This window comes from Canis lupus, chromosome 9, assembly GCF_048164855.1.
Source record: "Canis lupus baileyi chromosome 9, mCanLup2.hap1, whole genome shotgun sequence".
In the NCBI taxonomy this organism is placed as follows: domain Eukaryota; kingdom Metazoa; phylum Chordata; class Mammalia; order Carnivora; family Canidae; genus Canis; species Canis lupus.
The window spans coordinates 22,907,307-22,931,574 of NC_132846.1; positions in this window are offsets into that span (position 1 = coordinate 22,907,307).

Here is a 24,268-nt window from a genome sequence, read left to right on the forward strand (position 1 = left end):
TATAAAATATATCTATCATTGCAGAAAGTTCTATAGGACTGTGTGGCCCTAAACCATGGTGAGATAAAATTACAGAAATAGACTGAGTTCTTGAATCATCACAATAAAATCCACACAGAAATCAGTACCATCTATTTGCAACTATTATATGAATGAAAAATAAACATACAGTGTGTTTGAGGCATTCTGCAGTATGGGCCTATATTGTTCTAGCTGCCAGTTACCCTAACTACTACAATTAGTTGATATATTTACCAAAAATGGAGTTCCAATTAACCCAAAAAATAGCAGCACATACCAAACATAAGCCTAGGTTAGCATCAGGTAAGATGAACAGCATTCCATTTACATGGCAGATAACATGATATTCAGGTAGAGTATTACAATTTATTCTTTGTAACCTAGAATAAATTCAGCATCCATGTGAGACTTATAACAAGTAAGCCAAAGCAGTTTAGGGTTTGAGGATATGTGGAAATGGGTCTATTGTATAACTAACCCCATTTCTATTACACAGGACAATAAGTTCTGATGACAAAATGTGGGAAGATACTGGCTGCAATTAATTATTCAAGGACAGACAGAAACTGAGACTATGTCATTTCTTTAAGACAACAAATCAAGCAATAGAAGATTTACACTCACAAATCTAGGAAAGTTTAAAGAAATAAATATTTAAATGTTCACTGAGAATAACAACAACATTAAATTGATAAAAGGACTTAGAAATCCTTTTAGGAGGAAATCTTCAAAACATTTTTACATTTAGTGAGTTTTATGTTGACATTCTTTGTGTTGCATATTGAAGTGATATCTTGGTCTTTGGCCAACAACATAGAAGGAGGAGGAGGAGGAGCAAGAGGAGGAGGAGGAGAAAAAAGCAACTGAATATATTAAGTCAAAAACAAAAGGACAAAGTATTCCTCATCTTATTTTTATTTCTACAAGAAAAAATGGTGCCTAGAAAAACAGTAAAGAGAATGCTGTGAGATGGAAAGTGCACTTTTCCCCTGTACTGAAAGAAAAAATTCAATTGAAGTATAAATCTTCAGAGGATGAAAAATAACAAATTCCATTCAGACTGAAGGTGTTTTTTTTCCCCCCTGGAGATTACTGCAAGGAAGGTAATAAAAAAAATGTGGTGAGGTTTTCACGTGATCTTATAAAATAGTAAAAATAGCAAAAAATAATCACTCTCGAACCACTAAGCAATGATATGCAGGAGTGTAATTTATTCTATGAGCCTTTTACTTTAGGCCAGAAGGTACACTTGTAATAGCTGCTTAATTGTAACCTCAGGATTTTACAGCTCATGAACTTTTGTATTGACATTAATGAACAGCCTAGGCAAGGTAAAGTAGTGATCAACACAGACATCTTAGTTTCTTTAGAAAATTAACAAGGAGAGCTCTCTGGATGAGAATTTACTGTGAGTACCTTGAGAATTAACCACTCTAATGGTGACTCTTGATTGATTGAAAAAACACTTACACACACACACACACACACACAATTTTATAGGCCATGGTGTGGATAATTACACTATATCAAATCACCTACAAAGTTCATGTTTTTAGTTTTTCCCCTGTTACCATTCTTTAAACAATGAGCATGAATAAGATAGTAGATTGGCAAATAGAAATTAGAAACCCTGAGAAAGAAACCAGTCCATTAGCAAAGTAATTAACTGTTTCTTCATACAAATAATACTGCAAGGAAGTGTAATTAATGGTACCATAGTTATGGATACCAAAGAAACAGAATTTTCTGAAAATAAGACATATACTAAGAAACTTTTCATGCTTTTTTTATAGGGAAGACACTATTTATAATGTGTAGAATACTTGCCAATCTGACCTTAATCCTAACTGTCCATATATCTGAATAAAGATTGGATGCAGGACATTGGATCAGAAGTTTATTTCTTAATAGCCTCAGTACCAAGTAAACATAAATGTCTGGAAGTCAATGAATAGCAGAAATTGAGCGGCTTTTGCCCTTCCTGCATCATCTATCTTTCTGTACCATGTGCTTGGCAATGCAATTGTATTTTTACCATGAACACAACAGAAACAGAAATTTTGACTGCAGCTTTAAGGGTGCAGCAGCACTATCATCCATGTTACACAATTATACATTGATATAGTCACAAAGGTGCGGAGATGATTCATGTTACCCAGTATCTTACTTTGGGCTGCTAAAACAAATTGATATAAATTGAGTAGTTTGTAAACAAAAGAACGTTATTGCACATATACACATAAATGGTATGGACTTGCCCCTCCAACCCATTTGTCAATTTATATATTCTTACATAAATGTGTATATATTTTCATCCTGATTTATATAATAAATGATTTATATAAACATATATATATCCTGACTTTTAAATCCATATGTATCTTTATTTATATAAAAATAAATAAATCTACATATTTATAGCACAAATAGCTCACTATGTGAATCATTCTGTCTTGATAATGAGTTTAGGTATCTGTAGGAAGATTCACTTTCACTGTTAATTTTCAAGCAGGGTTTTGGTTCCACATCCACATATATTTTACCAATATTTCATGAAAATACCCTGTTGGTAATTTTATTTCAAATAATTATATATAAAGATCTATTTGAGGAGAATTGAGATTATTAAAATATTGATCCCTCCTATCCAAATATATATTACCTTCAGTGTTTTTCATGAGGTTTTAAAATTTTCTCTGTAGAGGTTTTACATATTTTTTCTTAAAATATTAACTTGAAAAATACAACACTAGCATAAAGATGTAAGGCACTGAAGTATAAATAGAATTCTTACTGTTTGTGCTTAAATAAATAAATGCTATTTATTTCATACATCCAGTTTGCTACTCTTTAAAAAAATTTTGTTTTCCTGAATATTATTTCAGTATAAATATAATATTTGTAATTAATGCAGATTTTGTTTCTTTCTTTTTAATCTTTATATTGTGTATGTTTTTAGCTTACCTTACTGAACTGATTAGGATCCATGGAATGAAGTTGATTAAAAGGTATTATAGTTGGCATGTTTGTATATAGTTACTGATTTTAAGAGTTAAACGGTTCAAAATATAGAATGCTGAAAGATTTCATTTTTAGCCTTTCTTTAAAAAAAAAAAAGATTTTATTTATTTATTTGAGAGAGAAACCAGAGTGAGAGAAAGCATATGAGTGGGGAGGAGCGGCAGAGAGAGAGGTAGAAGCAGACTTCCTGTTTGAGCACGGAGTCTGATGTGGGGCTCCATCCCAGGACTCTGGGATCACGACCTGAGCCAAAGGCAGATGGTTAACTGACTGAGCCCCATTTTTAGTCTTTTTAATTAAGGGTATTCATTTTTATGTTTCCTAATTTAAAAAAATAAATAAATGGGTAATGATATTTTTCTATTCTTCTTTTTCCTGCATCTATTGAGACACCATGGATTTTCCCTTTTAATCTGGTAATATATTAAATTTATTGTCTTAAGGGTACTATCCCTGCATCAAAAAGGTAAATCTAATTTGGATATATCTTCTTTATATGATACTGGATTATGGCCTATAATTTAAAAGTTGCCCTATTATTAATTTCCTTAATATTTTGAATTTAAAGTTTGAATAGCTTCACGCAATTATTTTAGGAAAACTATACTTTTTCTATCCTCTAGAAAAAAAGAGGGGACTGAGGACATGAATTCCTTGAAAATGCATTTAAAAATATTTCTATCTGGTGATATTTATATTTTTCCTTGAGGTAATTGTCAAATTTTATTTTTTCTAGCAATTTTACACTTTTGTCTAAATTTCAAACTTTTAAATGTTTTTATTTAAGTTCAATTTGCCAACATATAGTATAACACCCAGTGCTCATCCCATCAAGTATCCTCCTAGTGCCTGTCACCCAGTTACCCCAAACCTCTGCCCACTTCCCCTTCCACAACCCTTTGTTTCCCAGAGTTAGGAGTCTCTCATGGTTTGTCTCCTTCTCTGATTTTGTCCACTCAGTTCCCCTCCTTTCCCTTATAAGCCCTTTCACTATTTCTTATATTCCCCCTATGAGTAAAACTATATGATGATTGTCCTTCTCTGATTGACTTACTTCACTCAGCATAATACCCTCCAGTTCCATTCACCTTGAAGCAAATGGTGGGTATTCAACCTTTCTGATGGCTGAGTAATATTCCATTGTGTGTGTTTATCACATATCTATATCTATATCATCTATCTATCTATCTCTCTATCTATCTATCATCACATATCACATTTCCTTTATTCACTCATCTGTTAAGGGACATCATGGTTCCTTCCACAGTTTGGCTATTGTGGACATTGCTGCTATGAACATTGGGCTGGAAGTGTCCCATCATTTCATTATATCTGTATCTTTGTGGTACATACCTAGTAGTGCAATTGCTGTTCATAGGGTGACTCTATTTTTAACTTTTTGAGGAACCTCCACACAGTTTTCCAGAGTTGCTGTACCAGTTCACATTCCCACCAACAGTGTAAGAAGGTTCCCCCTTCTCCACATCATCTCCAACAGTTGTTTCCTGTCTTGTTCATTTTCGCCATTCTGAATGGTGTGAGGTGGTATCTCATTGTGGTTTTGATTTGTCTTTTCCTGATGGAAAGTGATGCAGGGCATGTTCTCATGTGTTTGTTGGCCATATGTATCTCTTCTTTGGTGACATTTATGTTCATGACTTCTGCCCATTTCATGATTGGATTTTTTGTTTCTTGGGTGTTGAGTTTAATAAGTTCTTTATAGATCTTGGATACTAGCCCTTTATCTGATATGTCACTTGCAAAGATTCTGTAGGTTGTCTTTTTGTTTTGTTGACTGTTTCCTTTGCTGTGCAGAAGCTTTTTATCTTGATGACGTCTCAGTAGTTCATTTTTGCTTTTGTTTCCTTTGCCTTCAAGAGAATAGTCCAGTTTCATTTTTCTGTCCAATTTTCCCAATACAATTTATTGAATAGACTGTCATTTTTCCAGTGGATATTCTTTCCTGCTTTGTGAAAGGTTAGTTGACCATACAGTTAAATGCCCATTTCTGGGTTCTCAATTCTATTCCATTGATCTATGTGTCTGCTTTTGTGCAGTACCATACTGTCTTGATGATCAAAGCTTTGTAACACAGCTTGAGATCTGGCATTGTGATGCCCCCGCATTGGTTTTCTTTTTCAATATTCCTCTGGCTATTTGGGGTCTTTTCTGATTCCACACAAATCTTAAGATTATTTGTTCCAATTCTATGAAGAAAGTCTATGATATTTTGAAAGGGATTGCGTTGAACATGTAAATTGCCCTGGGTGGCATTGACATTTTCACAATATTAATTCTTCCAATCCATGAGCACGGAATGTTTTTCCATCTCTTTGTGTCTTCCTCAATTTCTTTCAGAAATGTTCTATAGTTTTTAGGATATTGATCCTTCACCTCTTTGGTTAGGTTTATTCTTAGGTATCTTATGATTTTGGGTGCAATTGTAAATGGGATTGACCCTTTAATTTCTCTTTCTTCAGTTTCATTGTTACTGTATAGAAATGCCACTGATTTCTGGGCATTGATTTTGTATCCTGCCACACTGCCAAATTGCTGTATGAGTTCTAGCAATCTTGGGGTGGAGTCTTTTGGGTTTTCTCTGCACAGTATCATGTCATCTGCAAAAAGGGAGAGTTTGACTTCTTCTTTGCCAATTTGAATGCCTCTTATTTCTTTTTGTTGTCTGATTGCTGAGGCTAGGACTTCTAGTACTATGTTGAATAGCAGTGGTGAGAGTGGACATCCCTGTTGTGTTCCTGATCTTAGGAGAAAGGCTCTCAATTTTTCCCCATTGAGAATGATATTTGCTGTGGGCTTTCCATAAATGGCATTTAAGATATTGAGGAATGTTCCTCTGTCCTTACATTTTGAAGAGTTTTGATCAGGAATAGGTTCTGTATTTTGTCAAATGCTTTCTCTGCATCTATTAAGAGGATCATATGTTTTTTTTTTTTTTTTTCTTGTTGATGTGATCTATCACGTTAATTGTTTTATGAGTGTTGAACCACCCTTGCATCCCAGGGAAAAATTCCACTTGGTCATAGTGAATAATGCTCTTAATGTACTGTTGGATTCTATTGACTAGTATCTGGTAAGAAATTTTGCAAACATGTCCAAACGTCTAAAATGAGTCTCTTTCAGCATATAAATGGGTCTTGCTTTTTTATCCAGTCTGATACCCTGTGTCTTTTGATTAGACCATTAGCCCATTCACATTCAGAGTAATTATTGAAAGACATGAATTTACTGTCATACCTATTCAGTCCCTGTTTTTCTGGATTGTTTCTTTGGGCTCCTTCGTTCTTTTACAGGGTCTCCTTATTATTTCTTGCATAGTCAGTTGAGCGGTCACATATTCTTTCAGTTTCTGCCTATCTTGGAAGCTCTTTATCTCTCATTCTATTCTGAATGACAACATTGCAGGATAAAGTATTCTTGACTGCATGTTCTTCTCATTTACTACCCTGAAAATATCATGCCAGGACTTTCTGGTCTACCAGGTCTCTGTGGAAAGGTCTGCTGTTAATCTGATATTTCTTCCCATATAAGCAAAGAATCTCTTGCCTTGCACTGCTTTAAGAATTTTCTCTTTTCCTTTGAAATTTGCAAGTTTCACTATTAAAGGTCGAGGTGTTGATTTTTATTGATTTGGGGGGATCCTCTCCATCTCTTGGATCTGAATGCTTGTTTCCTTCCCCAGATTTGGGAAGTTCTCAGCTATAATTTGTTCAAAATATGCTTTGTGGTCCTCTCTCTCTCTCTCCCAGCCTCTTCTGTAATCACAGTTATACATATATTCTTCCTTCTTAAGCTATCATTTATTTTTCTAAGCCTTTCCTCATGGGCTCTTAATTGTTTTTCTTTTTTTCTTCAGCTTCCTTCCTTACCAGCAACTTGTATTCTATGTCACTCAAGCTCTCTTCCACCTCATTAACCCTAGCTGTTAGAACATCCAGTTTGGATTGCATCTCATTTAATCTATTTTTAATTTTGGCCTGATTAGATCTCAATTCTGCAGTAATGAAATCTCTAGTTTTTTTTTTTTTAATTTATTTTTATTGGTGTTCAATTTGCCAAAATATAGAATAACACCCAGTGCTCATCCATCAAGTGCCTGTCACCCAGTCACCCCCTCCCCCAGCCCACCTCCCTTTCTACCACCCCTTGTTCGTTTCCCAGAGTTAGGAGTCTTTATGTTCTGTCTCCCTTTCTGATATTTCCCACTCATTTTTTCTCCTTTCCCCTTTATTCCCTTTCACTATTTTTTATATTCCCCAAATGAATGAGAACATATAATGTTTGTCCTTCTCCGATTGACTTACTTCACTCAGCATAATACCCTCCAGTTCCATCCACGTTGAAGCAAATGGTGGGTATTTGTCGTTTCTAATGGCTGAGTAATATTCCATTGTATACATAGACCACATCTTCTTTATCCATTCGTCTTTCAATGGACACCGAGGCTCCTTCCACAGTTTGGCTATTGTGGACATTGCTGCTAGAAACATCGGGGTACAGGTGTCCCGGCGTTTCATTGCATCTGTATCTTTGGGGTAAATCCCCAACAGTGCAATTGCTGGGTCATAGGGCAGATCTATTTTGAACTCTTTGAGGAACCTCCACAGTTTTCCAGAGTGGCTTCACCAGTTCACATTCCCACCAACTGTGAAAGAGGGTTCCCCTTCTCCACATCCTGTCCAACATTGGTTGTTTCCTGCCTTGTTAATTTTCCCCATTCTCACTGTTGTGAGGTTACGGTATCTCATTGTGGTTTTGATTTGTATTTCCCTGATGGCCAGTGATGCGGAGCATTTTCTCATGTGCGTGTTGGCCATGTCTATGTCTTCCTCTGTGAGATTTCTGTTCACGTCTTTTGCCCATTTCATGATTGGATTGTTTGTTTCTTTGTTGTTGAGTTTAATACGTTCTTTATAGATCTTGGATACTAGCCCTTTATCTGATAGGTCATTTGCAAATATCTTCTCCCATTCTGTAGGTTGTCTTTTAGTTTTGTTGACTGTTTCTTTTGATGTGCAAAAGCTTCTTATCTTGATGAAGTCCCAAAAGTTCATATTTGCTTTTGTTTCCCTTGCCTTCATGGATGTATCTTGCAAGAAGTTACTGTGGCCAAGTTCAAAAAGGATGTTACTTATGTTCTCCTCTAGGATTTTGATGGAATCTTGTGTCACATTAAGATCTTTCATCCAGGGGAATCCCTGGGTGTCTCAGCGGTTTAGCGCCTGCCTTAGGCCCAGAGTGTTATCGTGGAGCCCCAGGATCGAGTCCCATGTCGAGCTCCCGGCATGGAGCCTGCTTCACCTTCTGCCTGTGTCTCTGCCCCCCTCTCTCTCTTTCTTTGTCTATCATGAATAAATAAATAAAATTAAAAAAAAAATAAAAAATGAATTAAAAAAAGTTCTTTCATCCATTTTGAGTGTATCTTTGTGTATGGTGTAAGAGAATCATCTAGTTTCATTCTCCTGCATGTGGCTGTCCAATTTTCCCAGCACCATTTATTGAAGATACTGTCCTTTTTCCAGTGGATATTTTTTGTCAAATATTAGTTGACCATAAAGTGGAGGGTCCACTTCTGGATTCTCTATGCTGTTCCATTGATCTATGTGTCTGTTTTTGTTCCAGTACCACACTGTCTTGATGACCACAGCTTTGTAGTACAACCTGAAATCTGGCATTGCGATGCCCCCAGCTCTGGTTTTCTTTTTTAATATTCCCCTGGCTATTCGGGGTCTTTTCTGATTCCACACAAATCTTAAAATAATTTGTTCTAACTCTCTGAAGAAAGTCCATGGTATTTTGATAGGGATTGCATTAAACGTGTAAATTGCCCTGGGTAACATTGACATTTTCACAATATTAATTCTTCCAATCCATGAGCACGGAATGTTTTTCCATCTCTTTGTGTCTTCCTCAATTTCTTTCAGAAGTGTTCTGTAGTTTTTAGGGTATAGATCCTTTACCTTTTTTTTGGTTAGGTTTATTCCTAGGTATCTTATGCTTTTGGGTGCAATTATAAATGGGATTGATTCCTTAATTTCTCTTTACTCAGTCTCATTGTTAGTGTATAGAAATGCCACTGACTTCTGGGCATTGATTTTGTATCCTGCCACACTGCCAAATTGCTGTATGAGTTCTAGCAATTTTGGGGTGGAGGCTTTTGGGTTTTCTATGTAGAGTATCATGTCATCGGCGAAGAGGGAGAGTTTGACTTCTTCTTTGCCAATTTGAATGCCTTTTATTTCTTTTTGTTGTCTGATTGCTGAGGCTAGGACTTCTAGTACTATGTTGAATAGCAGTGGTGAGAGTGGACATCCCTGTTTTGTTCCTGATCTTAGGGGAAAGGCTCCCAGTGTTTCCCCATTGAGAATGATATTTGCTGTGGGCTTTTTGTAGATGGCTTTTAAGATGCTGAGGAATGTTCCCTCTATCCCTACACTCTGAAGAGTTTTAATCAGAAATAGATGCTGTATTTTGTCAAATGCTTTCTCTGCATCTATTGAGAGGATCATATGGTTCTTGGTTTTCCTCTTGTTGATACGGTCTATCACATTGATTGTTTTATGAATATTGAACCAGCCTTGCATTCTGGGGATAAATCCCACTTGGTCATGGTGAATATTAATGTATTGTTGGATCCTATTGGGTAGTATCTTGTTGAGAATTTTTGCATCCATGTTCATCAGGGATATTGGTCTATAATTCTTTTTGGTGGGGTCTTTGTCTGGTTTTGGAATTAAGGTGAAACCTGTCGATTGTAGAAAGCGCTACACTGAAGTCACCTAGTATAACTGTATTATTATCTAAGCATGTCTTAACTTTGGTTATTAATTGATTGATATACTTGGCAGCTCCCACATTCAGGGCATATATATTGATGATTGTTAGGTCCTCTTGTTGGATATATCCTTTAAGTATGATATAGTGTCCTTCTTCTTGTCTCACTACAGTCTTCGGGATAAACTATAGTTTATCTGATATAAGGATGGCTACCCCTGCTTTCCTTTGAGTTTAGTGTCATTATACCTATTCAGTCCCTGTTTGTGGATTGCTCCATTGGACTTCCTTTTTCTTTTACAGAGTACCCCTTAATATTTCTTGGAGAACTGGCTTGGTTATCACATATTCTTTCAGTTTCTGTCTATTGGAAACTCTTTATCTCTCCTTCTATTCTGAATGAGAGCCTTGCAGGATAAAGTATTCTCAGCTGCATGTTCTTCTCATTTAGGACCCTGAATATATCCTGCCAGCCCTTTCTGGCCTGCCAGGTCTCTTTGGAGAAGTCTGCTGTTAATCTAATATTTCTCCCCATAAAATTAGAGATTTCTTGTCTCTTGTTGCTTTAAGGATCTTCTCTTTATCTTTGAAATTTGCAAGCTTCACTATTAAATGTCGAGGTGTTGAGTGGTTTTTATTGATTTTAGGGGGGGATCTCTCTATTTCCTGGATCTGAATGCCTGTTTCCCTTCCCAGATTAAGAAAGTTTTCAGCTAGGATTTGTTCAAATACATATTCTGGACCTCTGTCCCTTTCAGCACCCTCGGGAAACCCAGTTAAATGTAGATTTTTCTTCCTTAGGCTGTCACTTATTTCCCTTAATCTATCCTCATGATCTTTTGTTTTTCTTTTTTCCTCAGTTTCCCTCTTTGCCATCAACTTGTCTTCTTATGTCACTCACTCGTTCTTCTACCTCGTTAAGCCTGGTCGTTAGGACCTCTAGTTTGGATTGCATCTCATTTAATTGATTTTTAATTTCAGCCTGATTAGATCTAAATTCTGCGGTCATGAAGTCTCTTGAATCCTTTATGCTTTTTTCTAGAGCCACCAGTAGCTTTATCATTGTGCTTCTAATCGGCTTTCTGACATTGAATTGTAATCCAGATTTTGTAACTCTGTGGGAGAGAGGACTGTTTCTGATTCTTTCTTTTGAGGTGAGGTTTTCCTTCTAGTCATTTTGCAGTGCAGAGTGGCCAAAAACAAGTTGTATTGGGAAAAGGAGAAAATGAGAGAAGAGAAAGAAGAAACGAAAAAGAGAAAGAAAGAAAAAACGAAGAAGGAAAAAAAAAGAAGAAAAAGGGGGGAGCAAACAGAAAACAAGAAACAAGGGGGAGTATCCTCTGATTTTGTATACTGTAAATCCCTCGACTTCATGTGGAACTTTCCAGTGCTTCTTGGTCAATAATTTGTTTTTCCTCTGTCCCTCTAGCTGGTCTTCTGTGGGAGGGGCCTGCTGTGCTGATTCTCAGGTGTGAGCACTTGGGGGAGCTGGCTCTGCCCCCTGCCTGGTATACCGCTCAGTGAAAGTTGTTTAACCTGTTTATCCTGTGAGGCCACTGTGAAGCTCAGTGGGGGTTGTTTATCCTATGAGGCCCCAGGAGGAACAACAACAGTGGCGGGGCCAGCTCTGCAGCCCTAGAGTCAGCCCTAGAGTCAGCTCCTAAATGAAAAGACATTTAACATCATGTGTATAGGTGTATACACACTACCGCAGCTCCCAGTCTGCAGGGGCCTGGACGCTCCAGTGGCGGGGGCACTGATCTGTACTGCTCCGTCGCCCAACCGCAGGAGTGTCCTTGCTGTCCTGTGCCCTCCCTGCCTCTGCCTGTCCCGGGGGGAGCGCAGGATCCTGGGCTCTGTTCCCCGGCGCCCTGGGCTCTGGGCCTGGGCTGCTGGAATCGCGCTCCTGCTCTGCGCAGCTCCCTCTGCCCAAGCCACCTCCAACTTTTCCCGGGTCCAGCTGGGGATGCACTGCAGCCCTTTAGGCCTCTTGGCCGCGGGGTGTGGCGCCCTCTCCCCCAAGTCGCAGGTGCTCTGTTAGTGTCCCAGGGACCCTGAGGGCATTCCTGCCCTTCCTGGGATCCTGCTCCAACTCCCTGCAAGCGCCTTTCCACCCGGGAAGATTGGTGAAGCTCCTGCTTCTCCTGGGCGGGACTTTCCTGGGGCTTTCCTGTACTGGGGGCACTCGCCCGGCCTTAGCCTGGCTCCTCGTGGGGCCCCTCCCCCTTGGGTGCTTTTTTATTTGTTTATTTTTTTCCGTCTTCCTACCTTGATAGAAGCACGAACTCTTCTCACTGTAGCATTCCAGGTGTTCTCTCTTTAAATCTCAAGCCGAATTCGTAGGTGTTCAGGATGATTTGAAAGTTATCTAGGTAATTTGGTGGGGACAGGTGACTTGGGGAGCCTACTCTTCCACCGTCTCTCCCTGCCCTCGAAATCTCTAGTTTTAAGATACAACACTAAAGGGGAATCCATAAAAACAAAAGTTATTGTAGACTTTATTAAAATTAAGGGGCAGCCCCAGTGGCTCGGTTTAATGCCGCCTTCAGCCCAGGGTGTGAACCTGAAGACCCGGGATCAAGTCCTATGTCCGGCTCCCTGCATATGGAGCCTGCTTCTCCCTCTGCCTGTGTCTCTGCCTTGCTCTCTCTCATGAATAAATAAATAATATCTTCTAAAAATATTAAGGATATGTGCTCTGCAAAAGACAATTTTAAGAAAATTAAAAGCCAATAATTGGGAAAAATAGTTGTAAAACATATATCTAATGGAAGACATAGACAAAATAAATGACCAACTGTTAAAACTCAACAGTAAGAAAAGAAAAAATGCAATGGAAATATGGGCAAAATAGTCTAATAGATGCCTCACCAAAGAAGATATGCAGATGTCCAACAATGATTTGAAAAGACATTTAACATCATGTGTATAGGTGTATCAATTTTGTTTATTCATCTACTTTTTGAAGATCATCTTAGTTGTTTCCGGTTTTTCAAAATTAAGAATAAAACTTCAATAAACATTTGGGTGCAGGATTTTTTTAACATAATTTTCCAACTCATTTGGGTAGATCTATTGGAGAAAGACAGCTGGATTATATAGTAAGAAAATATTTAGCTTTATAGGAAGCTGCCAGATTATATTACAAAGTGGCTGGGCCATTTAGATTTTCCACTAGCAATGAATTTGTTGCTCAACATCTTCATCAGCATTTGATACTGTCATTTTTTTTTTAATTTTCACCTATATAATGACACATGATGTTAAATGTTTTTTCAACACAATCTGAAGAGTATTATTATTATAACTCTATGGCATTCTGGAAAACTATAGAGATAGTAAAAAGAATGATAGGTGACAAAATTTCATGGGGAGGGAAAGGGGGATATGTTTAATATAGGAAATTTTTAGGGTGATGAAACTATCCTGTGTGATATCGTAATGACTGAAATGTTTCAACATGCATTTGTCAAAACCCATAGAACTATAATACAGAGTGAAACAATGTAAACTACAGCCTTTAGTCCATTTTAATATATCAAAATTGATTCATTAATTATAACAAATGTACCACACTAATGCAAAATGTAAAAAGACAAGGAAATATGTATGTAGGCAAGTGGAGAAGGCACATGAAAGCTCTCTATATTATCTTTTTCAGTTCTTCTGTGAATCTAAAAATGTACACAAATAAATGCTATTAATTAAAAAGGAAGTTTAGAAAATTTTAGAGTAAATGTTCTTTTCAGCATAACAAGATCAGTTCTGTATGTGTAATGTAGTTTTATAAGACTTTTTTTCTGAAGTGACTCAACACTTAGCTTTCAAGCATTTTCAATACCCTATGTTAATAACAATTAGTACAATACCAGACAAACTAATTGTTATTTTATTGGAGAGAATAATTATGTCATTAAAGTCTTCCCACTGAGATTTCTCATTAGAATAACTTACAGTACTATAACATTTACCAATTAAGTAACAAATTTATATCTAGACCAAATAGTTAACTTTCTCAGTAATTCATTAATAGTTCACTTAAATTTTATCTCTCTAAATAGGTCACACATCCCCTGGTCATTACTGTAACTCTCCATCCACATAATTTTTAAATATTTTATTTATTTGAATAAAAGGAAGTGCAAGAACAGTGGAGGGATAGAGGGAGAGGGAGAGGAAGAGCCCCTTAAGCAGACTTGCTGCCATGTGGAGCCCAATGTGAGGCTGAATCTCAGGAGTCTGAGATCTGACCTGAGCCCAAACCAAGACTCAGATACTCAATAGACTAAGCCACGTAAGGGTCCCTCTCAATATACCTATTTACTTTGTATCTGCATTACTCTGATTAAAGTATCTCCTTATGTTTATAGAGGTGAAATGCTAAGTGGCTTTTATTGGTTGCTTTCCAGAAGCTGCATATGAAATTTTCATTCATAGATATTTTCTCTAGGAATTTCTCTATGAATTCTAGAGTTGTCATCTTTATTTTTATAGGAGAGAAAATTTAAGCTCAAAGAAGTAAACTTATAGGAAGTGGTAGAGTTGAAATTTTTATTAAGTTCTGTCTGAAACAAACAAACCTATATAACCTTTTCATTACACTATGATATTCCTTTTTCACCAAGATGGAGATAAATCCAAAAATTATAGTACACCTTAGATTAAATATTAAAATATGAGTCAAGAAAGCTAAAAATGTTTCCAAAAAGCAGTTCTGGCTGTATTTGAAGAAAAGAAGAGATACCTGGAGAAATTGATTAATTTGCATAGAGAACTTTTCAATTGTTTGAGACTTTTAACTTATATAATAGACAAAAAGGAAACATGGCAAAAGACTGATAAAAAGGATACCAAGGAACTGAAGAAATGATGTGAAGACTCACGATTCTGGGCAGCCTCGGTGGTTCGGCAGTTTAGAGCCACTTTCAGCCTGGGGTGTGATCCTGGGGACCCGGGATGGAGTCCCATGTCCAGTTCCCTGCATGGAGCCTGCTTCTCCCTCTGCCTGTGTCTCTGCCTCTCTCTCTCTCTCTCTCTCTCTCTCTCTGTGTATCTCATGAATAAATAAATAAAATCTTAAAAAATAAGAAGACTCAATATTCAAATTCATAAAGCTTGCAAATATATTACTGTTATAAAAGAAGAAAAAGAAACATAAATGAAGGAGAAGGTCACAGTGTAAGTCTGATGGATGGCAAAGACCTGCTTTCTCTTTTCAATGTAAAAGGTATAAACTAAATATTACTAATAATAGCAACAAGAACAACAATACCTAATAGAAACCCATAATAAGTAGAGGAATCATAAAAATAACTAAGTAACTTAAAATCTCTTGGTCTGAATGGGCTTAAACTTATATCAACAGAACTAGATAATAAATGTTTAGAATCTTTGATCAATCATGGAGCAAGGAAGAGGCAATGAGAAACTGGAAGCTATAAAAAAATCCAACTTACTAAAAATGAAAATACATGGATTCTCAAAACTAGAAATAAGTAAATATGATATCCACTCAAGGAAGATCTCCCAGCAAATATCCCTGAAAAATTTATAAATTAGAAATACCAATTTGTACACTGGTTGGCCACAATGATAAGGTTTAAAGTAGCATAATATATAAAAATATTTATGCAAAAAAGTCAACACTCTTTACCTCCTAAAGACTCTTGGACAGAACTGGAGGATAAAAAGCCAAAAATAGGGGGAGGGGAGTTGAATAAGGGAAAAAAGAAGAATATTCTATGCTAAAGATAGAATAATCATTTTAATCGGCAGTGAATTTGTTCATAATACACACATAAACAAAGAGCCCCAAACTGTGCTTTCTGCTTTGGGTTTTTTAAATTATTAAACATAAATGGACAATCAAGAATCATCGTATAATTGACAAACACACCCACATGGAACAGAAAAAAAAATAAGGAAACAAAAACATGTTATAGGAAAGAAACAAATATAAATAAGGAAACCTAAATAAATATTTTTTAAAAAAGATTTTATTCACCTATTCATGAGAGTCACAGAGAGAGGGGCAGAAACATAGGCAGAGTAGAAGCAGGCTTCCTATGGGGAGCCCGAGATAGGACTGGATCCCAGGACCCCAGGATCACAACCTGAGGCAAAGGCAGATGCTTAACCACTCAGCAACCCAGGTCCTCCACAAATAAATCTTTACACAAATCATACCACCTCACAAAATTACTTCCACATAGGTACCTCAGGGCAAGAGAAGACAATTCATTCATAAAGTGGAAAGAAAAAATAAAAAAACCAGAAAATATAAAATTTAAATGCTTGCTAAAATCTAAAAACATCCAGAAAAATTGGAAAGTAGTTAAGAAAATCTACTAAATCTATTTAGAGGACTCAACATCTGGACTAATAGAAATTACAGATAGGGAAATTAAAAACTATGAAAAAGAGAAACAGTTTTTTAAATGGTGTGAGAAAATTTCACAGAAATGAAGAATATGTGTTTCCAGATTGAATAGACCCACTGAGTCCACTCCTTGACAAAATAAGAATGATGAAAAACAGAATGTCACACACACTCACTTTCCAGCAATTTAATGGAGAAATGGGAGGTCACTTAATATATTTATCAGTGTGGCTCTTTATACATAAAAGAAACAAGACAATTATAAGATAGCTACATGAGAGGGGTGCCTGGGTGGTTAAGTCTGTCAAACATCTGACTCTTGATTTTGGCTCAGGTCATGATATCGTGAGTTGTGGGGCTGAGCCCCACTTTGGGCTCCAACCTCTGCAAAAAGTCTGCTTCTCTTCCTCTCTCTCTGCCTCTCCCTTAACTCACTTGTGGATTATCTCTCTCTAAAATAAATAAATAAATAAATAAATAAATAAATAAATAAACAAATAAATAATAAATAAATAAATAAATCTTTAAAAACATAGCTGCATGAGAATAAAACAGGGTAGTATAGTAACACAATTCAGATTAGCATTAGCTCTTTCTTCAGCAATAATGAATACTAAAACCAATGGAGAAATTGCTCAAACTTCAAGGAAAATGTAAGATTTTTTTTTTTTTTTTTTAATTTATGATAGTCACACAGAGAGAGAGAGAGAGAGAGAGAGAGACAGAGACATAGGCAGAGGGAGAAGCAGGCTCCATGCACCGGGAGCCCGATGTGGGATTCGATCCCGGGTCTCCAGGATCGCGCCCTGGGCCAAAGGCAGGCGCTAAGCCGCTGCGCCACCCAGGGATCCCGTAAGATTTTTGTATAAAGCTCTTTACCTCCTGAGATCCCTTCTGTTTGAGTATAAGGGCAACTTAGATATTTCATGTAGCAATTTATTAGGTTTTTCTGTTTTGAACAGTCTAATTTCAATTTCTTTTTTTAAAAAAAATATATTATGTGTGTGGATGGGGAGATGACCCTGAAGTACACACAATTTTAATCAGACTCCTATATTCATGGCATATAACATCACCAGCTGGCACAAGGAGCCTTTTTGTTTTCGTGTTTTTAAATGTTCATTATTTTTCTCTCTTTCTTCCATCTCTCATTCTGAGGAAGATAAAAGTAGTCTCTAACTTCTGGGACATGACCTAATTTCAATGTAGGACTTGCTCTTTTCCTGTTGAATCTATTTAATTTTGTGTTCAGGCAAGGCCACTTCATGACTACAATAGAGAAGGACAAACATTATATGGTCTCATTCATTTAGGGAATATAAAAAATAGTGAAAGGGAATAAAGGGGAAAGGAGAAAAAATGAATGGGAAATATCAGAAAGGGAGACAGAGCATGAGAGACCCCTAACTCTGGGAAACGAACAAGGAGTGGTGGGAAGAGAGGTGGGCGGGGGGTGGGGGTGACTCTATGATGGGCACTGAGAGGGGCACTTGATGGGATGAGCACTGGATGTTATGCTATATGTTGACAAATTGAACTCCAATAAATAAATAAATAAATAAATAAATAACCTTAAAAAATAAAAAAAAAATAAAATAAAAGCAAATGGAAAAAGGAAAAAAAAAAAAAAAGATCAGCACAAAAACAAGACCACCAGGGAATCATTCTGAACATAGACAAAAACATGTCATCCATACCACAAAAATGAAGAAATGTTTTCCTATTTTGATTAAAGTAAGTGGTTGCTGCTTCTTCACTTTGTATCTATTTAGCTGTCATTAATTCTTACTGTCTAATAGATCTAGTTTATTAAGATAATGAATCATAAGTTTTCACTTACTTTCAGACAGAATCCAACTCAGAACAAAGCCTTCTCCAAAATCACCTAACAGGTGCCCAAATGCTATATACTAAGTTCATTCAACAATCTCTTACTACAACACCATTTGGTTCCTTGTGATGTGTGTTGTCTCTCATTGGAAAGAGCAAAAAGTCTAAATTGTTCAATTATAGGTGTGTTCCTGGAAGTCTTTGGCTAGAGGAATTAACAATATCACTCCCTTCCCATTATAGCCAACCTACAGTCATTGCATATACTACAATTCAGTTATTCAAGTTACCAACAAGTAGGTTGCTACTACAATCACTACTGAAAAGTGAACTTGGATACATTTGTCTTAAGGACCTATAACAATTGAGATCTAAGCAGGTCTGCTGTACTCAGGAATGTAATGACAAGAGCAAAAGATACTCATTATACTTTACATCTGAAACTAATATAATGTTAATGCCAATTATATCTTAATTAAAAATAAAGATGAAAATATAAACTGATTTTCCTCTACTCAGCAAACACACTAAACAAACAAACTTTATGAGAGTTCATTAAAAAGGAATGAAATTGCCATCTGTGACACATACAGTTTGAACATTGCCTTTTCTTTAGACTTTGACATCATAGAGAAATTTATAATTTATAAGCAATTGTACTTATCAAAATTTCCAGCATGGTTTCTAGAAGTTGATACATTATTTTTATGAACACATTTTCAAACTTGCACAATGTTGCATGGCAATTGTATATCTCAATAAAGTGTATGGGAGGTGGAAAGGACATATCTACCTTTCACCAAGACAAACTATAATAGGGGAGAGTGGACATAAGGCAGTGCCAAAATGTAAAACGTTTGAAATTATAGAGAGAATTGTAACTGAGCACTTACAGATTAAATAAGATATAAATAACAAAAATATATCTGGACAATAGCCAAACATTTTAAAATTAAATAGTATAAATTTAGATTATCTACAGATGAAAAAAGAAATGACAAAGGAAATTGGAAAATATTTGAACTTATTGATGATAAAAACATGTCAAATGTGGGAGAAGCATTTAAAGCTCTGCATATATGGAAATGCTTAAGTTTAAATGAGTACATTAGAAAAAGAAATAGGTGCATTTAAAATTAATGATCTAAATTTCTATCTAGTGAAGCTAGGAAATTATCAAATTAAACAAAATAATAAAGATAAGGGTAGAAGTGAACAAAATATTAAATGGGTAATAGAGGAAAACCAATAAAAACAAAAAGATTCTTAAAAATTAATAAAACAGATAAATCTCTAGATTTACCATTAAAAAAGGAGAGAAAGCAAAAATCACTGGTACAACAGAATGAATGATGGAGTATCACTTCTGATTTTAAAGATGGGTCATATCAAACAGGATTAAGGAATACACTTGTGATGAGCACCGGGTGTTGCATGGAAATGTTGAATCACTATATTGTGCACTTGAAACTAATATGACACGGTATGTTAACTAACTGGAATTTAAATAAATATTTTAAAATATGATTTTATATTAAAAAATTATTGTAGGCCAAAGTAGACAATAACATAGATACAACTGACCTATTACTTCAAATCAAACTATAAAATATCCTTAGGAAGAAATAGAAAATATGAATAGTCCTATTTAAATAGCAATGTCAAATAAATTGAGTTTTAAGTAAAAGTATTCTCACCTGAACATTCCAGATTCAAGAGGCTTTTTTTTTTTTTTTAAAGATTTTATTTATTTATTCATGAGAGGCACAGAGAGAGAGAGAGGGAGAGAGAGAGGCAGAGACACAGGCAGAGGGAGAAGGCTCCATGCAGGGAGCCCTATGTGGGACTCAATCCCAGGACTCCAGGATCACACCCTGAGCCAAAGGCAGATGCTTAACCGCTGACCAACCCAGGGATCCCCAAGAGGCTTTTGAAGTAAATTCCATGACACCTTGAAGGAAGAAATAATGGTCATGTTAATACAAACTTTCAGAAAAAGAGAGAAGCAGGGACACCCTCAAACTCAATATAGGAAACCACTATCACAAAAATATGAGAAAAACACGGACACCTGTGTGGCTCAGTGGTTGAGCATCTGTCTTCTGCCCAGAGCATGATCCTGGAGTCCTGGGATCGAGTCCTGCATCCGGCTCCTTGCATGAAGTCTGTTTCTCTCTCAATCTATGTCTCTGCTTCTCTCTCCGTGTCTCTCATGAATAAATAAATAAAATCTTAAAAAAAAGAAAATATGAGAAAAACATTACTAGAAAACTAAAGACTGCTATCCCCCATAGACACACAAACACAAACCCCTAACCAAATAATAGTAAATATGTATTTAAATTATACTACTATAAAAAGTGATTTAAAATATTAGCATGTCAAATCTAACATATTTGTAAAGTTATGTTATGACCAAGAGGAATTTATCCTAGGATTATAAGGTTGATTGAATATATGGAACCATCCTAGGATTATAAGGTTATTGAATATATGGAATTAGCTCATAACATTAAGATAAGAAGAAAAGAAAAATAGTATGTCTCAATAGATACAAAAAAGACTAAAAGGCATTGTGAAAAAAGCATATAACTAATGTGTAATGACAAAAGAATGGCATTTCCCTCAGAGATAAAGGCAGTGTGTCTGATCTATTTCTGCTTAACATTTTACTGGACATTGTAGCCATTACAATAGAGAAAAACAGAATCACAAAAAAAAAAATAAATAAATGTTGAGGAATAAATAAAACTATTTACAGAGGTTATTCTAATAAAAATGCTAAGGAATCTACAAAATACTACTAAACATTATAAATTTATAGAAAGTGCAGATTACCAGGTAAAATAAGAAAATAAACCTTATTTTAACATAATAGCAATAAACAATTACGATTCTAAAAAAAATAGCATTAAAAAACATGAAATGCATAGGGGTAAACTTCAGAAAATATAGCAATGTATATTAAAAACTATAAAACATGAATATTTGTCTAAAATATATAAAGAAAGATGTTAATAATAAGAATACAACTACCAAATAAAAATTGGCCTCAAATTGGAAAAGACAATTCACAAAAGGAATACAGGAAAAGGCTATTGAATGCATCAGATGTTCAACATCATTATTTATCATTGAGATCTAAAATCAAAATGAAAACTTTTCAGATACCAAGTGAAATAGCAAAAATTTTGAAAACAATAGACAAATATCAAGTATGGACAAGTATGTGATGTAATGAGAACTCTAATGCTCTGTTAAATAATATAACTACTTTGGAAATTAGTTTGGCAATCTCTTATAAAGTTGGTCATACATTTAACATATGACAAAACAACTACATTCATAGGCATTCCACCAAAAAAACTTTTCACAATAGGCCATAAATGGAAATAGGCTAAGGGTCTGTCAATACAAGGAATGAAAAAAACTGTTATGCTTATTTAATGGATTAATAGCAATAAAATACAACAAACTACTGATACCTCAATAATATATCAAAAATAAGATGTCGAATAGAACAAGTCAAACACAAAGAGTACCAACTGCATGATTCATTATCTGAAACAATATAAAGGCAAGATTAATCTACAGTGATGGATACCAAGGCCAGGTGTTGGGAGTAGCGATTTACTGAATGTAGCATGGGTGAATTTACCTTTTGGGATGATGAAAATGTGACATACCTTTTTTTTAGTGTGATGGTTAGTTGTGTTTGCACATCTGTCAAACCCACTGATCTGAACACCTGAAAATTAGTATACTAATTTTCTAATAAAATAGAAATACTAATAAATCACATACTCATGTTACTACCCTGTTCACTAAAGACATTGAAATGTGCTGCCTCTGTATTTTTGCAAAATATTTGCAAATCATACTCACCACCATAATCAAAGGTAAATTCTACCAAATTCCAAAAGCCTGAACAATCTGTTTTTGTAGTGCTGCTCATTCTGACTATTTTCACTTAACCTTAGATTGTCCTACACATTCATAATCATATGAGCAGATTCTTGGGCGTGAGGTCCACATGCTTCATCAAAGTTTCTAGGAAATGCTACCAAATTTCTTATCAGTCATACCATCATGCATATACTTAAGGAAGCTTCCTATATCCCACTATTTAATGTTAAAAATTGTAAGGTATATTTACTCAATATCATACTTTTGTGTTCTAAAATTACTCTGTACATAGAGTTTATATGGTCCTATAACCACAAAGAAATATTTTTTATATATCATTCTACATCTTTGTACTTTATAAAGTTGTTCTGATAATGAAAATTTGCCTATTTGACTTGGATTGTGTGTATGATGCTCTTTGGCCAAACACGTTCTCGTTTAACGGAAACATAAATATCTTATAAAATAAATACTTTGGCATAAATTACTTTTAGTGGAAGAGTTTTCTAACATAAGATCTACTTTAGCTTCTAAAAAGAATAAATAAATTATTAAAGGCAACTCCAGTGCTTTACATTTCTTATTAATAGTTTTCCTATACCTTTTAAGTACTTCTAAATGTGAATCAATTTTAATACCTATTGTGTGTTTTCCAGAATGTAGACTACTTTAAATTTATTTTATTTTATTTTTCACTACTTTAAATCTATATGCTGCTTAGATGCAACTGCCTATCTTTGGAATTTTATTACGAATTCCTCATGCTAGAGAAATCATGTCCAAATGCCACAGTCTTTCCTATGTAGAGAGTCTGGACAATTACTGAATTTAAAAAAGAATTATCCTGTGTAATATATTTTGCTGCTTTTTCAGACATATTTAAACTATAAATCACAATGAGAAAGTCATTAAAGGTTCAAAGAAAAATATTCAATAAAAATGAGTTTGGGCTTAATAGTATCTACTTTTAGATGACTTGTTATTAAGAGTGCACAGGGTTCCCTTAAAAGGCTTCTTGTGTTTGTTTAGAAAGTTTCTCCTTGGAGGATGCAGATCAGATTCCTGAAATGGCTCTCAATATTCACTATGGAATAGAAATAAATGAACAGTTAAGCTCAAACTCAAAGCTTATCAGAACACTTGACTGAATTCAATGCTGAAGTGAAAATGTTTGCCAAGTCACTAAGGATTTATTTCAGTTTGCTACAGCCCAAGGTACAATGCTAAAAGGCCATTTACATATTAGTGCTGACTATCAAAAGTCCTTTTGTAACGTGTGTGGATTCATTTCCCATTACTTATTTATGAAACTGCATAAAAAGTGGTGCTAGACAAATTGCTTTAGTTGCAATGAAATTGTCAGATACTGTATTTTCAAGCAAAATAAACAATACGTGTTATGATCAGTTGAGGCTTCATTAATTCACATAAAATATAGCCATCTTTATAATAATGAAAGTTAATATTTTCCATTTTGTTATAAAATCCATAGATATTTTTATTTAGATTTTTATGATTCAGTATTTCACAATAATTTTGATTTTTAGGAAAATATGACACTATAAGTAGAAAATATAAAGTACAAACATCATCTTTGACATTCTATTAATTAGTCATCACTAAATGATTTATCTTAAGAGCTTAGAATTACAAGAACTGATTTCCATAAGAAGAATAAGATTTGGAAATTTTACAAAGTCAAGACAATTAGAACATTTCTTTTAAAATTCTTCATTTAAATGCATATCAGGTCTAAAGATAATCATAGCAATTATTTTCTCATGAAGAATAACCCAGATTTTAGCCTGTAATTAATCACCTTGCCAGTCACTGAAATATATCATGTATTATTTTTATTACTGGGAAGCTGTTTTTAGTAGCCATAAAAATGTGTGATTAAGAATGGAAGCAGAGAGGTAGATTAATGTGAAGCTAATGAAGCTTAACACAGTGCTATTCACTTTCATAGGCCCCTCCTGGACCTTGAGAGAAACTACAGCAATGTGTTCATGTGATCCTACATTAAAAAAAAAAAAAGATATTTATGAGTAATATTTTGACTGAAATCAAGTAAAAACCATATACTTTATAGACAATTATATGTTGCTGGAGTGATTTTGAACACTTTGGGGATCCAGGAATGAAGTTGGATTTGCGCTACATTTAAGATATAGACCAACGTCATTATATGAATTGTAGTGAATTCAATGCATAGTTAGGTTATTAGTGCCCATCTGGTAGAGAGGAGCTCCACTATGTCAACTTACCTAACATCACAGGACAGAGGCTCTGGGGATAAGGACTAATGATGTTACAATG